This window comes from Corapipo altera, unplaced genomic scaffold, assembly GCF_003945725.1.
Source record: "Corapipo altera isolate COAL_440 unplaced genomic scaffold, ASM394572v1 0, whole genome shotgun sequence".
In the NCBI taxonomy this organism is placed as follows: domain Eukaryota; kingdom Metazoa; phylum Chordata; class Aves; order Passeriformes; family Pipridae; genus Corapipo; species Corapipo altera.
This window is the reverse complement of record NW_020884872.1, coordinates 49,207,432-49,219,926: the sequence shown is the minus strand read 5'-3', so window position 1 is coordinate 49,219,926 and position 12,495 is coordinate 49,207,432. Positions and strand designations below refer to the sequence as shown.

The 12,495-nt window shown below is 38.9% G+C and overlaps 1 long non-coding RNA gene across 1 annotated transcript; it reads right to left on the bottom strand.

The window, feature by feature from the left end:
• Nucleotides 1-354: 354 nt before the first annotated feature.
• On the bottom strand, nt 355-12,261 carry LOC113948479. Its single transcript, XR_003528166.1, has 4 exons — nt 11,946-12,261; nt 10,257-10,330; nt 1,288-1,353; nt 355-459 (listed from the first exon to the last, which is right to left on the bottom strand). It is a non-coding gene; the product is annotated as an uncharacterized LOC113948479 (long non-coding RNA).
• Between the last annotated feature and the right edge of the window lie 234 nt (nt 12,262-12,495).

Below are 12,495 nucleotides of genomic sequence, written 5' to 3'. Positions count from 1 at the left end.
GAGTTTATAAAGCATCTAGACCCAGACATGGATATAGGCAGGCCCAAGATATCTAAGTGCAAAATTGTGATTGCAATCCCCTTCCAGCATATGTTACAGCTGTTTAGACTAGAAGTATCCTATATGCACTGAACTCTGAGTATATGCTCAATTTGTTATGTTAAAACATACCTCCCAACTAGAAATGTCTAGAAAAGGGACATTATCCCTGTTAAAGATGTGTCAAATCCAGGAGGAACACTTCGTCCTTTTAAGGGAGAGTCGTCCCATCGCTTTAAAGGAATGTTCAAAAACTTCCCTCTTTGTGGTTGCTGTTTATTATTCTTTCTGAGAGTCAGGGAAAAGGACATGGCAAGACAGAAGAGCACCAAGAGCTGTAATCACCACCACAGCACATCTTCACCTGGTATGGGTCCACTTCTGACTTTTACATGTGTGGGAGCCTCAAGTTCCCAATAGCTGTAAGGCACAAAAACAGGGAGGTTGTCGGTTCATTCTCATTTATTCCAAGTACTATCTGTGTTAGTGTTGATACCTCCAAAGAACTAATTTTGTCATTGTAAGAGGAAGACTGTAGATGACCTAATGTACATTCTTAAATTGTAGTTATTTTTACTCAAAATTATATAAACAGAAAAAAAACCCATCATGACAACAGAACTATACATAAGATACAAAAGCACCACCATCACTTTCCATGTAAATTAAACCGCCTCAGAGTTATAACTTTTTTATACAAAGTTATTAGTGTATCAGGGAAATGTCCAGATAATCTGATTAACTGGCTTTCAATTTCCTATACCAATACCTTTCACCACAAACACTTTTTTTTTAACTTATTTTTAATTTTTTAAATATTTGTTAAGAGCTATTTCCTTTTTTTTCAAGAAAAGGAGATAAAATATTACTCTTCAGGAAAGAGAGGATTTGGCAGTAAGGAGCAACTACAGGGTAGGTGTTTGTGTACAAATCACATTCATGCAGCTTTTTTCTTGCAGATAACTGATGAGGAATGATATTCTTGTTAAATAAGAATGTGCACAGATTCAAGCCCTCAGTTACCTGATTAAACTAATTGTAGGCTGAAGAGGGGAGTTTTGTAATTCTCCCATTGGAGTTCTGTACAAAACAATTTGCTTAAAAAGCAATTGATGTCATCTGGAAAACTTTGAAAAATGTTCTAGTTAAAAACACTTTGTCTGGGTGTCATGTATCTTTTGGGTTTTCTTCTATCATTTTTATCATTAGGGACATGACAATATTACTGTTGCATGAGAGTATACTTACTTCTTAAGAATTCATCTGCCTTTCACCCTAAATTATTTTCATCATAGTAATTCCCATAGCAATCACCTGTGATGTAACAAGTAGAAGATTTGACTTTTAAAGGAAAGTAAGATTGACGATGGCATATGGTAATGCATAAAATTAAACAAATTTCTTTCTGTTAGCATATCGGGAAGGTGATGTAAAGAGTCACTTGGGTTAACAACACAAGTTCAGTGCCCTGTGTTATTTCTTCTTCCAGAAATGAAGCATTTTTTCTTTGTGCAATGAATATAATAATATATTTTCTCACACAAAATTTGTTGAGGGAATGAGTCATGTTAAATACTGAGGTAAATTTCTTTACTATATTTGATAATGCTGACTATGTAAGGTATAATCAGAACTATTTGTGAAAATTAAAACAACCCTGTCCAAGTCACAAGCTGGTCTCTCAATATGGAGTATTTATAAATATATGAGAATATATCATATAAGTATTCTGCAGCCTCATTAACCTCAGCTTCTGTGTTTTGAATAGAAAATACCTGCACATTTTATGTAGATTTATGGGATATTAAAGAGGCCATTTATTGAAACCTGAAGTGAAGCAGTAAAATTAAAAACATGACCATTCTTTACTCCTCGTAATTGACAGGTTTCTCAAGTGGTGATGAGGCAAGCTGCAGTTATAGCTCCTTCACTATTGACTACAAATGAACTCTGGGGTGACTATTTGCCTTTGACACCTCAAGTAATCACTTTTCAACAGAATGAATTTGTGTCTGAGTGTCTTTGCATAAGGATGCTCATGAGCTGCTGGGCTTGGAATGAAATTCAGCTAAAACAGTAAGCTTTCAGTTTGGTCCTACATTCTGTGAATTATTTCATGCTTTATTTGAGCTAGTTGTTATCCTGATCTTTTATGAGTTATATGTTCTTATCCAGATACAGTTAGACTCAGGTACCCTTAAGGTGAATTCCAAGACCTTCTTCAGTTGCAGTGAGAACTAGAATATACATATATGAATATAGATAATGTACATAGGTAAAGTATATAGATAAAAGAGAAATCCAGTGATGTTCGTACCCTCCTGTGTGCTAATGTAATATGAAGTGTGTGCACAGGCTATAATATCTAAAAATATCTCTTGGAATTTGTAACGATTATTGGCTTAGGAACTAATTCATTCTGTTGATACTAATTGCCTCTTTGAAATTACATATGAATGTATCCCAGACCAGGCTTTTAAATGAAAAATGTATCCTGCAAAATACAGTCTAATTATGCAGACATCTTAATACAATGCACAATATTATAGATTTTAATTTCAAACACATTTTCTCCATATAAGGACTTTTTAATGATATATGAGTCAGTTATCCCTCCCCATTCCCTAAAGCTAAGAGAGAGATAGACAAAAAGTAATAGATCTCTTTTGCATGATCAGCTGTCAGTTTTCTTTCACATCATTAACATTTGTTGCCACTACTTGACTTGCTCAGTCTTTTGCATTTAGAGGAGAAGAGTGAAATATGTAGATAAACTCGCAGACTTAAATAAAATTTTAGCCTGGAAAGGAAGAGGCATCTAGTCCAGGTTCTTACTCAAAGCAGAACTATTGATCATGTGCTCTGGTTGTACTGAACTATTGTATATTTGTCCTAGAATATTTAGGAGTTTGGTTTTGGTTTTGAATGCCAAAATGGCCCACTAAAATCTTCCAAAATTCATGAGATCAATGGGCCATGATTTTGTTCAAACCCTTCTGGATTTAAGGATTGATTCAAAAAACACCTTTCTATAAATACATTTTAAAGATCACCTTCCTATGAGTTTTTTTCTTTTGATTTCATTAGCAAAAAAAAAATAATTTTTTTTTGTACTTAGCACTGTACAGTTAAAAACATTGAAATCTCCTATTTCGAGTGCAGAAAAACCAACCTGTTCAGCCACTTTGCAAGTAAACTGGAAAATTTGCACAAATATTGGAAAGCTATTGATTAAACTGAGACAAAAATGGGACTAAAATAGAGTGGAATCAAAACAAACCATTTTTTTAATCAAAGTCCATTTTCAAAAATAGAAGGTATCCATAGAACTCTCTCATCAATCAAGCTATTTTACTAATATGAGCCTTCATCAGCAGAGAAGAGAAGGTTAGTTCTGATATTCAGTTTTGATCTAGCAGTTACAGTAATTTTGTTTGCTTCTGACAAGTAGGATAAATGAAGAAAGAAAAAGATCAGATGCATTGCATCAGGAAATAGAGCTTTCAGTTTGTATTTTAAGGCTGCAAGGCACCTGGATAATTACACGTATATGGGGCTGGAGACTGGCCATAGCAGCTCTTCTTCTGAAGCCTGGCACTCTTGGTGAAGGGACTGGAGCACAGGCCCTATGAAGAGCAGCTGAGGGAGCTGGGGCTGTTTAGCCTGGAGAAGAGGAGGCTCAGGAGAGACCTCATCACTCTCTACAACTACCTGAAAGGAGGTTGTATCAAGGTGAGAGGCGATCTCTTCTCCCAGGCAACCAGCAGTAGGACAAGAGGGCATGATCTTAAGCTGTGCCAGGGGAGGTTTAGGTTAGACATCAGAAAGAAATTCTTTACAGAGAGAGTGATCAGACATTGAAATGGGCTGCCAGGGAGGTGGCGGAGTCACCATCCCTGGAGGTGTTTAAGAAGAGACTGGATGTGGCACTTAATGCCATGGTCTAGTTGACAGGGTGGTGTTGGGTCATGGGTTGGACTTGACGATCTCAGAGGTCTTTTCCAACTAAGTTGATTCTGTGATTCTGTCACTGAACTTCTTTTTTCATCATGTTGACTGCTTTACAGACTGGATATCCAACACACTCTATTTATTTCAGCCACCTCCAGCCCCGTTATTAAAAACAATTCTTAGGCTGCATTGGCAGAATTTTTCATATGCACTAACCTTTTAAAAATTCTCTTTACTAATAAATATTCATTGATATATGCATTCTAATAAATAGTCATTGCTGTAGGGGAGTAGTCAGACTTGGTCCTCAAAGTTTCAAGTTCCTTTTGCTTCAAATGTTCCTGCAATCTGGGCTCTTATCTTTTTCTCTTCCTCTTACCCTTCCTATTCTCCTTGAGCCGTGAACCCGGTAGCATATTCCTGACCTTTTCTCCCCTTCTGCTTCCTCAGTGCTTCATCGTGACCATATGCCTCTCCCAGAACCCTCAAAAGCTTGTTGCTTCTGCTTCCAAGGTAACCCTGATATGTCCCCACCTGTGGCTCACTGGATCCTGTGATCACCATAACTTCTAGCCCTCTGAGCTCCTCTCCTCCTGCCTGACTAATGAGTATGTCTACACTGCTGAATAAGAACAGACTAGGTACTGATCTTTGGGTCACATTGGGACACAGTGGTTTCAGATTGGCTATGGTCTTAACCCTGAGGACTAAGAGACTGGGAGAAAACTAAAACTAAGCAGTGGCAGGGGTCCTGGTCTTGAAATTGCCCTTGTGCCCTCCCTCTTCTCTTTAACAGCACAGATGCAACCCTTGTATTCCAGTGTCTACATCTGACATGCAGGTCCCACATCACACAAGCTCCCAGACAAGGAGGTGCATTGGAGACCACAGTGGCCGCCTCCTGCAGCAACTGAGGCATAGAGGGCAAGGAGAAGGGGAGAAGAGTGTATGCCTCAATATTACCCTGACATATGGTCAGGCCTCAGCACGAATGAACACCAGCTGGGAGCTGGAGAGCGCTCAGGGCATGGTGATGTCAGATCCACATGCCAGTCTGAATCAGTGATACGTCTCAGTCTACATACCCATAAACACATGCATGCATTGGGGGAGAGGGGGGGTGCATACATATTTTTATATACAAACATATATATACATAACAGGTTACCTTGGTTGGCCACAAGCATCTAGGGAGATAAACAGCAAAATGTCAACAGACTACACTCAAGTTCTCTCATCTGAAAGTTATTATGTTTTCGCAAAGCATGAATTTGCAGGTAATATTTGAGCAGTAGATATTCCCAAAGGTGACCTAGATGCATTCAGGTCCCTCAGACAGGTTACCCTTTGTGGATGCTAATTGGTTTAGGTCCTTTTAAAAAACCATGGAATTGTTCTAAACTTTTATCTTTATGCAATTTAACCCAATTGCAACACTTTAATAAGTTCCTGATCAACACAAAGTTTCTAGAAAGCAAGTTTTCAGTAGGGTCCTTAGATTTGCAGCTTTTTCATCCTTTTATTCTTCCTTTTTTTTTTTTTCAGGGTGTTGGTTAAATAAAATAAAATTAATAAAAATATATTAAAATTGCCTTTGAAAACTCAAGATAAACTGGGGGAAACAAAGACAAGAAACAGGCTGGATGAAAATTACATTCCTGCTATAGAGAAAACTTGCAGAATAAGGGAAATCTTATATCTAATTAAGAAACAGACAAATTTTTTTTCACTGAAACCTTACAACCAAAAAGCATTTCAACTGGGACCAGAAAATTGCTATATCTGTACATAAAAGAAGCAGAACAATTTAAAACTGAAACTCAATAATTACAAATTCTGAATGTCTTCCATAACTCTGTTATGAAGAAGGCTTCATATCTGCTAAAAACCCTTGAGTAGTAATATCTGTTAGCTTTTCTGGCTGTTAGCAAATTCTAGTTTAATGGTTTAAATAAATAGTACATAAATTACAGAGGCATTTTTCTGCCTTTGATATTCATAATTTGAAATTAACACAGGTTGTAAAAATTATTTTATACATGAATGTTTAGAAGGTAAAAATGTGTGGACTCAGAAAGCTGTAGAATTTGAAGCACTCATCAGATAACTGGGGACTTAATTCCTCAATGAATTAAAACCTGTGCCCAGCTTAATGTCTGTTGCTAGTTCCACTGTCCCCAGCTGGTATGGCCATGTGTTTAAACTCATGAATTTATGGGGGAACCAGAGGCCAGGAGGCATGTCAAACATGAGCCCCGTTCTCTGATTAGATAAACTGGGCAGCAAAAGCCTTCCAAGTGTTTTCATGAATCTCTACAGCATGTGTCTGTTTTCTGAACACTTATGTTTAAAGCAATAAACATCAAAATCCAAGCTAAAGGAAAGAGTGGGGAATGTGTGGTATGTGTTTATATTAGCCAGAACTCAACTACTGCAACACAATGCACAGATTTTTTTGTAGGCCAAATAAATATGTCCTCAGGCATATAATCTGTCCACTTAATAATTCAGTTACTGTACATATGGAGTCCCATTTTCTGTAACAAAATGGAACAAGTTTCTGCTAAAATGAATACTCTTTTCCAGCCCTTCAAGTTAGCACACTGACTCTGCAGTCTCTATTCTGAAAACATCTCCACTTGCAAAACTAGGAATTGGGACTGAGAGGTACCCACCATATACTGTTTAAGAGATTTTAACGGATGGTCTAGGGGAGTGGTATTTTAAGGTAACCATCTATCTCAAATAGACAAAACCTCATTCAAAGAAGGACTGGAGGTTAAATATATAGTCCAAAAATCACAAATGCCAACTGGCTTTCCAGATTCCTTACTTTTTTACTGACTATTTTTCCTGTCTTCAAGAGTCCCTCTTCTGACTGCTACCACGCTATTTAGAATGAAACATCACATTTCATCTCATGTATGACCCAAATCAGGAGCCAGATAACTAAATTCAGTGGTCACACCCAGAGTATGTACACAGGAGACCTAAACAATCATAGAATCACAGAACATCCCAGTTTCTAAGGGACCTACAAAGATAATCTGGTCCAAATTTTCATGGGAAAGGGAGCCTACATAATGTTGTCTAGCAACCTATCCCATTGCATCTTGAAAACCTCCAGTGATGAAGACTCCATCACATCCCTGCAGAGATTATTCCAGTGACTGACTGGTCTCATTGTAAACATTTCTTTCTTATGTCAAGATGAAACCTCTACTGGTGCAACTTGTATCCACCGCTGCTTGTCTTCTCCATGTGGCTCCTTGTGAAGAGACACTGTCCTGTTTGTTTCCTTTAAGTACTGGTGTACTGTGATTAAGTTCTTCCCAGAGCCTTCTCTTTTTCTTTTCCATGGAGAAAAGATGGATCCTTTCTCTCTCTCTCTCTCTCTCTCTCTCTTAACTTTTCTTATAACTGACAGATTATAATGCTAGTGCAGGAAGCTAATTCAGAGATTGGTAGTTCCCAGAACTGCCAAAACATATTTGAACTCACAGCTTTTCTTTCTCTGATTATGTCCTGTATCCTCCCCTCCCAGTTATTCTGTCTTGAAATTTACTATCTTACTCAGGGCTGCATCAATCACTTCTATGACATTTCCAGATCTTGAGGAAAGATATTTGGAAAAGTTGGAGGAAATGGTGGCCTGCCTAACAAGAGAGACTGGAGGTTTGAGCAGCGCTGATGCTGCAGTCCAGAGGAGAGGGCAATTTTTGGACATATATTGTAGCCTGACAGGAGTGGTTTTCTGGGCATTTGGAGCAATGAATGGAAACCCCACCAAAGTGAGCAATATCTGGAGATCAGGACTTTGCTTTCTGAGTAACTGTCATAGTAATAATGTTGTCATAGGGAGAGCATTGTTTTTACCTCTCACTCGTCTTTTGACTCAGCTTTCAATTAAAGTGCTCCTGAAGTGAGCTTGGAGATAAATTAAATGTGACCAGTAGGTTTTCTGAGTCATCAGAGACTGTTTGAATTGTTCACATCCTAAGGAAATGGCAGGGCTTCTGGTCAGCAAAACAGGAAAAAGGATCAGGTCACACACTTCAACCAAACTGATGGTATCTCTGACAGCTAAGCAGGCGAAGATAACATTCCTACATACATTGAATTCCCATGTTGGATCAATTCACCTGAGTAGAAAAGTTAGGCATTGCTGTTCAGGTACTTTTTACACTGAAGTACTTAAGATTCGCTTATGGAACATTAGCAGTATTTCTGATCCAGTTCCAAAACCTGGCAATCCCTGAGTAGTTTTGCCTGAGCTCTGGCAAGTCAGCACATGGAAGAGCACCCAGGAGGTGGATTAAACCAGCAAGAATCAAAGTTCTGAGGCAGCAAGAGGAAGTTCCTCAAGCAAGAGGAAGTGGCTGTTGAAACCTTGTCAACATTTCATAGAGTCATAGAATTATAGAATCAGCTGGTTTGGAAGGAACCTCCAAGATCATCAAGTCCAACCCTTTGAACCATTCATTGCTTGCTCATATTTAATTTGTATGCAATTGTACTACTATTGTAGTATTGACTGAACTTGTGCATGAGACAAATTAATGCAGGTGCTTTAAATATTTCACATTTTTTCTAAGTCACCAGAATTATGGAAATATTCACATGTTGAAGATAAAACACAAAACCTAAGGGTCAAACCTTTGATCTTATTTCCACAGACATGTTAGAGTCTATTAGAAGTGTACCCTCTCACCCAGTGCGGATCTGCTGCAGATCTGTAAAAGGCATCACTCTGTGGGAAAACTTCCTATTTTTATGTCTGAGGTGTGTGGGATTGGTCACAGCATGAGTTCAGATTATCTCAAATCTCCTGTTACAATCTGGGTCTTTTAGTCTTTTAGACTTTCTTCTATTCTTGTTGTGTGATCCTTTCTTGCTCCCACTGCAGTGTCCTCTGGATTTCTACTAAAAGTCTGCTCCCTCATTCCAGATTGGGACAATTCTGTGTTTCCTGCTCTTTTGTCTACATATGTTTAATTAAAATTCAGAAAATATTCAATAGCTCTTAAAATTATCCTTTATTATTTCTGCACAAGTGATTGAACATTACGGTACATTATAAACACATGGGGATAGAGGTTTGAGACCCTTTAGAGGGCACTTTGCTTTTTATTCTGCCTGCAAGGTACACCTGTGCATCTTTGGTTAGAAGTGTTAAAAAGAAAAAGCAGATGAAAGCAACAGACTTTTTTGTCAAGCTGTGACAGAAATCAAATGCAAATAGAGCTCAGTTCAAGACTGTTTGTTAAGTGTCACGTCAGTGAGTATTAAATGCAGCACATGTCGTTTTACAATGAGCATACTGTATATGAATTTTATTGACTTTTTTCAAAGAGGGTACATTGAATAATGCGCTCTTCCTTACCAGTGCCAGTTTACAAGTACTTGTGTATGCACATTCGTTAGGCTCCTAAATGCTGCTGCCTTACTTAGCACATCTTGTTTTGTGGAGGCTGGGATTCAAGCTGTAGAAAGACCTACACAAATGATTCTCTCCCTCTGAGAAAAGTGGGACAGAGTAATTTAGATTTCCCAGCATGAAGCTGTCAATGAGCAGCTTCTCAAAATGATTCACAATTAGTGCACCAGACTTACGCTAGGAACAGGTTCTCAACTGATTTCCTTTCCACAAAGGAGTGAGTCTGGGGCTTCCTTTTGCTATTAGCAATGTTACAGATGTATAAAATAATCGTCAGAGCTGGTTAACTCTGCTGCACATATGTCTGAAATCTTTGTACTATACTATGTATAGTACAAATCTGATTTCTCCATATTCATTCAAACTACATATTTTTCCAATTAATATTTAGCAAAACCAGTGTTAGCATTAAATTACATGTGAAAGGTAACAACAGCAGTGTCAGACTCATCTCCATGCACTAGTATAGAGACACTAATGATTCAGCAATGGAAACACCGCTCCATGGGAAATGCTATGTATGTCCAGTGCATTCATCTATGTGCAGTTGCATCAGTATTTGAGCTGGGTTTGCTTTTGTGTGTGCACTGCCTTTCCATTGCTTGGTGTGAGAGCTCTGATTCTGCAGCCATCTCCTTACAGCACTCAAATCATCAAAGCGCTTAGAGAAGTATGTTAAAATCTGTGGCAGGTAGACAACTTGACAATATTATACGCATTGGACCATAATGGTTAGGCTTAGATGTTTAACTGCCAGGCTAAAGCATGTTAAAATTGGCCATATAGTTAAGTCATTTAATGCATTTACTGGTGATTTTAAGTATCTTACCTGCAGGCTCAGTGGAGGCTGCAATATTCACAGTACATTTGTAGTTCAGGCTCCAGTCTCCTGACATGCTTCACCTGCAGGGGCACAGCGTTGTTACACATAAGCCAAAATAGAGGCCAGGAATTTGGATAATACTCTGAAATGTTGGCTAACAAAAGGCTCATGCTGAGAAAACTCTTACTCACATATCTTACTCAATGTACTCCAAGGGTCTAGATTTCTGCTGGCAATTTGCCACTTCTGCCCTCGTCCCACACACAGATATTATGGCTTCCTCTTAATCCATTTAATTACTGTTTATGATCTTAAAGAACGGAGGCAGAAATAGTTTTATACATACTGTTTTTCTACATCCGTTTAATCTTAAAGTTGTCAAGCTATACATAGCTTTCTTTTAAGAAAAAGTGGCTTACTTAAGCATTATCTAGTCATATCTAAATGAACAGGATTTGTTGGTATTCTCTTAGTCAAAGCAAAAATAGTGCTAGGTTAACCAAACTGTGGTCTGTAAAGGGTGTAGAAGTTAGAGATTCAACTCCTGGAGTCACGTGATGGTGTCAAGCCTATCTATTTATCCATTCACTATACATCCCTCCCATCTATATTTTAGAAAAAATTGATAAATCATCAAGACAGCAGTTCCTTCTGCCTTGTAGATATTTTCTCCATTCCAAGAAAGAAAGCTAAGAGCAGTTCCTTCTATAATGTGATAGAAAACATATGGTATGGCAGCCATTTAAAGGTCACTATTTCTGTGAGCTAGGAAGTAATAGGCTGCATAACCCATAACTTTTGTATAAAAAGATTTTAAAAAAAATAAAAAAACCTGTTAACCCTGGGAAAGTTGTTTCCGTTTAAGTGAGTTCTGAGTAAACATATGTTAATTAAACTTACTGTGCTGTTTCTTACTGGCACTTTTATTGGGGCTTTAACTATAATTTTTAAACAGTTATTTGGTTTTATTGTAAAGTTAAAGTAACAATTGTTTTTGGAAACTGTATTTTAAAACAACCAGATGTATTTATAATGCCAGACAACATGATTTGATACAAAAGCCTATCCTATTTACATACAGCTTTCATTCAAGTCTCATGTTTGGAGGAAACAAATTAAATGATAATGCCTAGGATGCTGACCCAACAAAAAGTTTTTTGGGTATGAAAATGTCATGGTTTGAGCTCCCCAAAAATCCAATTTCCAAGCTTCCCCACAATTTGCTTCAGTGTGAGAGGGTTTTCAGACATAACACAATTGCTAGCATGGGGAAATTATAGTAAAATTTATTACTAATGCAATAAAAATTATAGAAACTAAAAAGCAAATAAATACACGGTATTAATACAATCTCTACCACCCCTGAGGCTCTCCCACATCAAACCAGAAGAAGAAAAACCATTAGGGTGATAGCTAAAGTCTCTCTCTCATTGGGGTATCGAGGAAGGGGTCTTTTGCACCCCCACCAGCTCCTCAGCCTCTGCCAAGGTCTCCTCCTGGACTGCAAGGGAACACTTGTTGCACCAGGTCTTCATCATGAGCTACAGGGAGTCAGCTTTTGAGTCCTTTCACCCTAGTTCACGAAGGTTCCTCCCAGGGACTAAGGTGTTCACTCTTCCTCTCCAGGTTGCAGGGTTTCTGGATTTTGCTCAGTCTTCTATTATACCCCAAATAGTTTTCAACAAAAGTCCTTACCCAGAAAAAGTCTGCTTGGTTTGGCTTCTCTCTGTTTCAGCTGCAGCTTCAGCTCGACTTCCACATGTCACAGGAGGCATTCCTCCCCCCACATTCCTCTTTTGGTTTTCGGCTGCCCTCGCCCAAACCTCCTCCAAGCCCCTCGGCCCATCTCTCCGTTGCTCAGTCTCAACTCAGAGTCGCCTCCGCCCCTTCCATTGTGTGTGGGGGTGCAAAGTGGCAGCGAGATGGCTTCAAGTCTTTCTCTGATCCTCTACCTAGAATTCTTCCAGATCTGCACAATCTCCACTGCTTCTGCAGCTCCCGGGCTACCCCTCGGCCCTGCCTGCCTGCTGGGGTGGGGGGGATGGCTCCAACCCCCAGCTGGCCTCTCAAGCCCTGCGCCACTGCCTCTTCAGGGCGGTGGGGTGAAACGGCAAAGAAACCACCCCGGCCCTGGCCAAACCAAGGCTGTGGGGGCCCTTGGCCACCCCTTGTGGCTCCAATTCTCTCTCACTGCCAACAACTTCCTTCTAGCTGTTGTAATATCCTAATTTCACAGGTGCAAAAC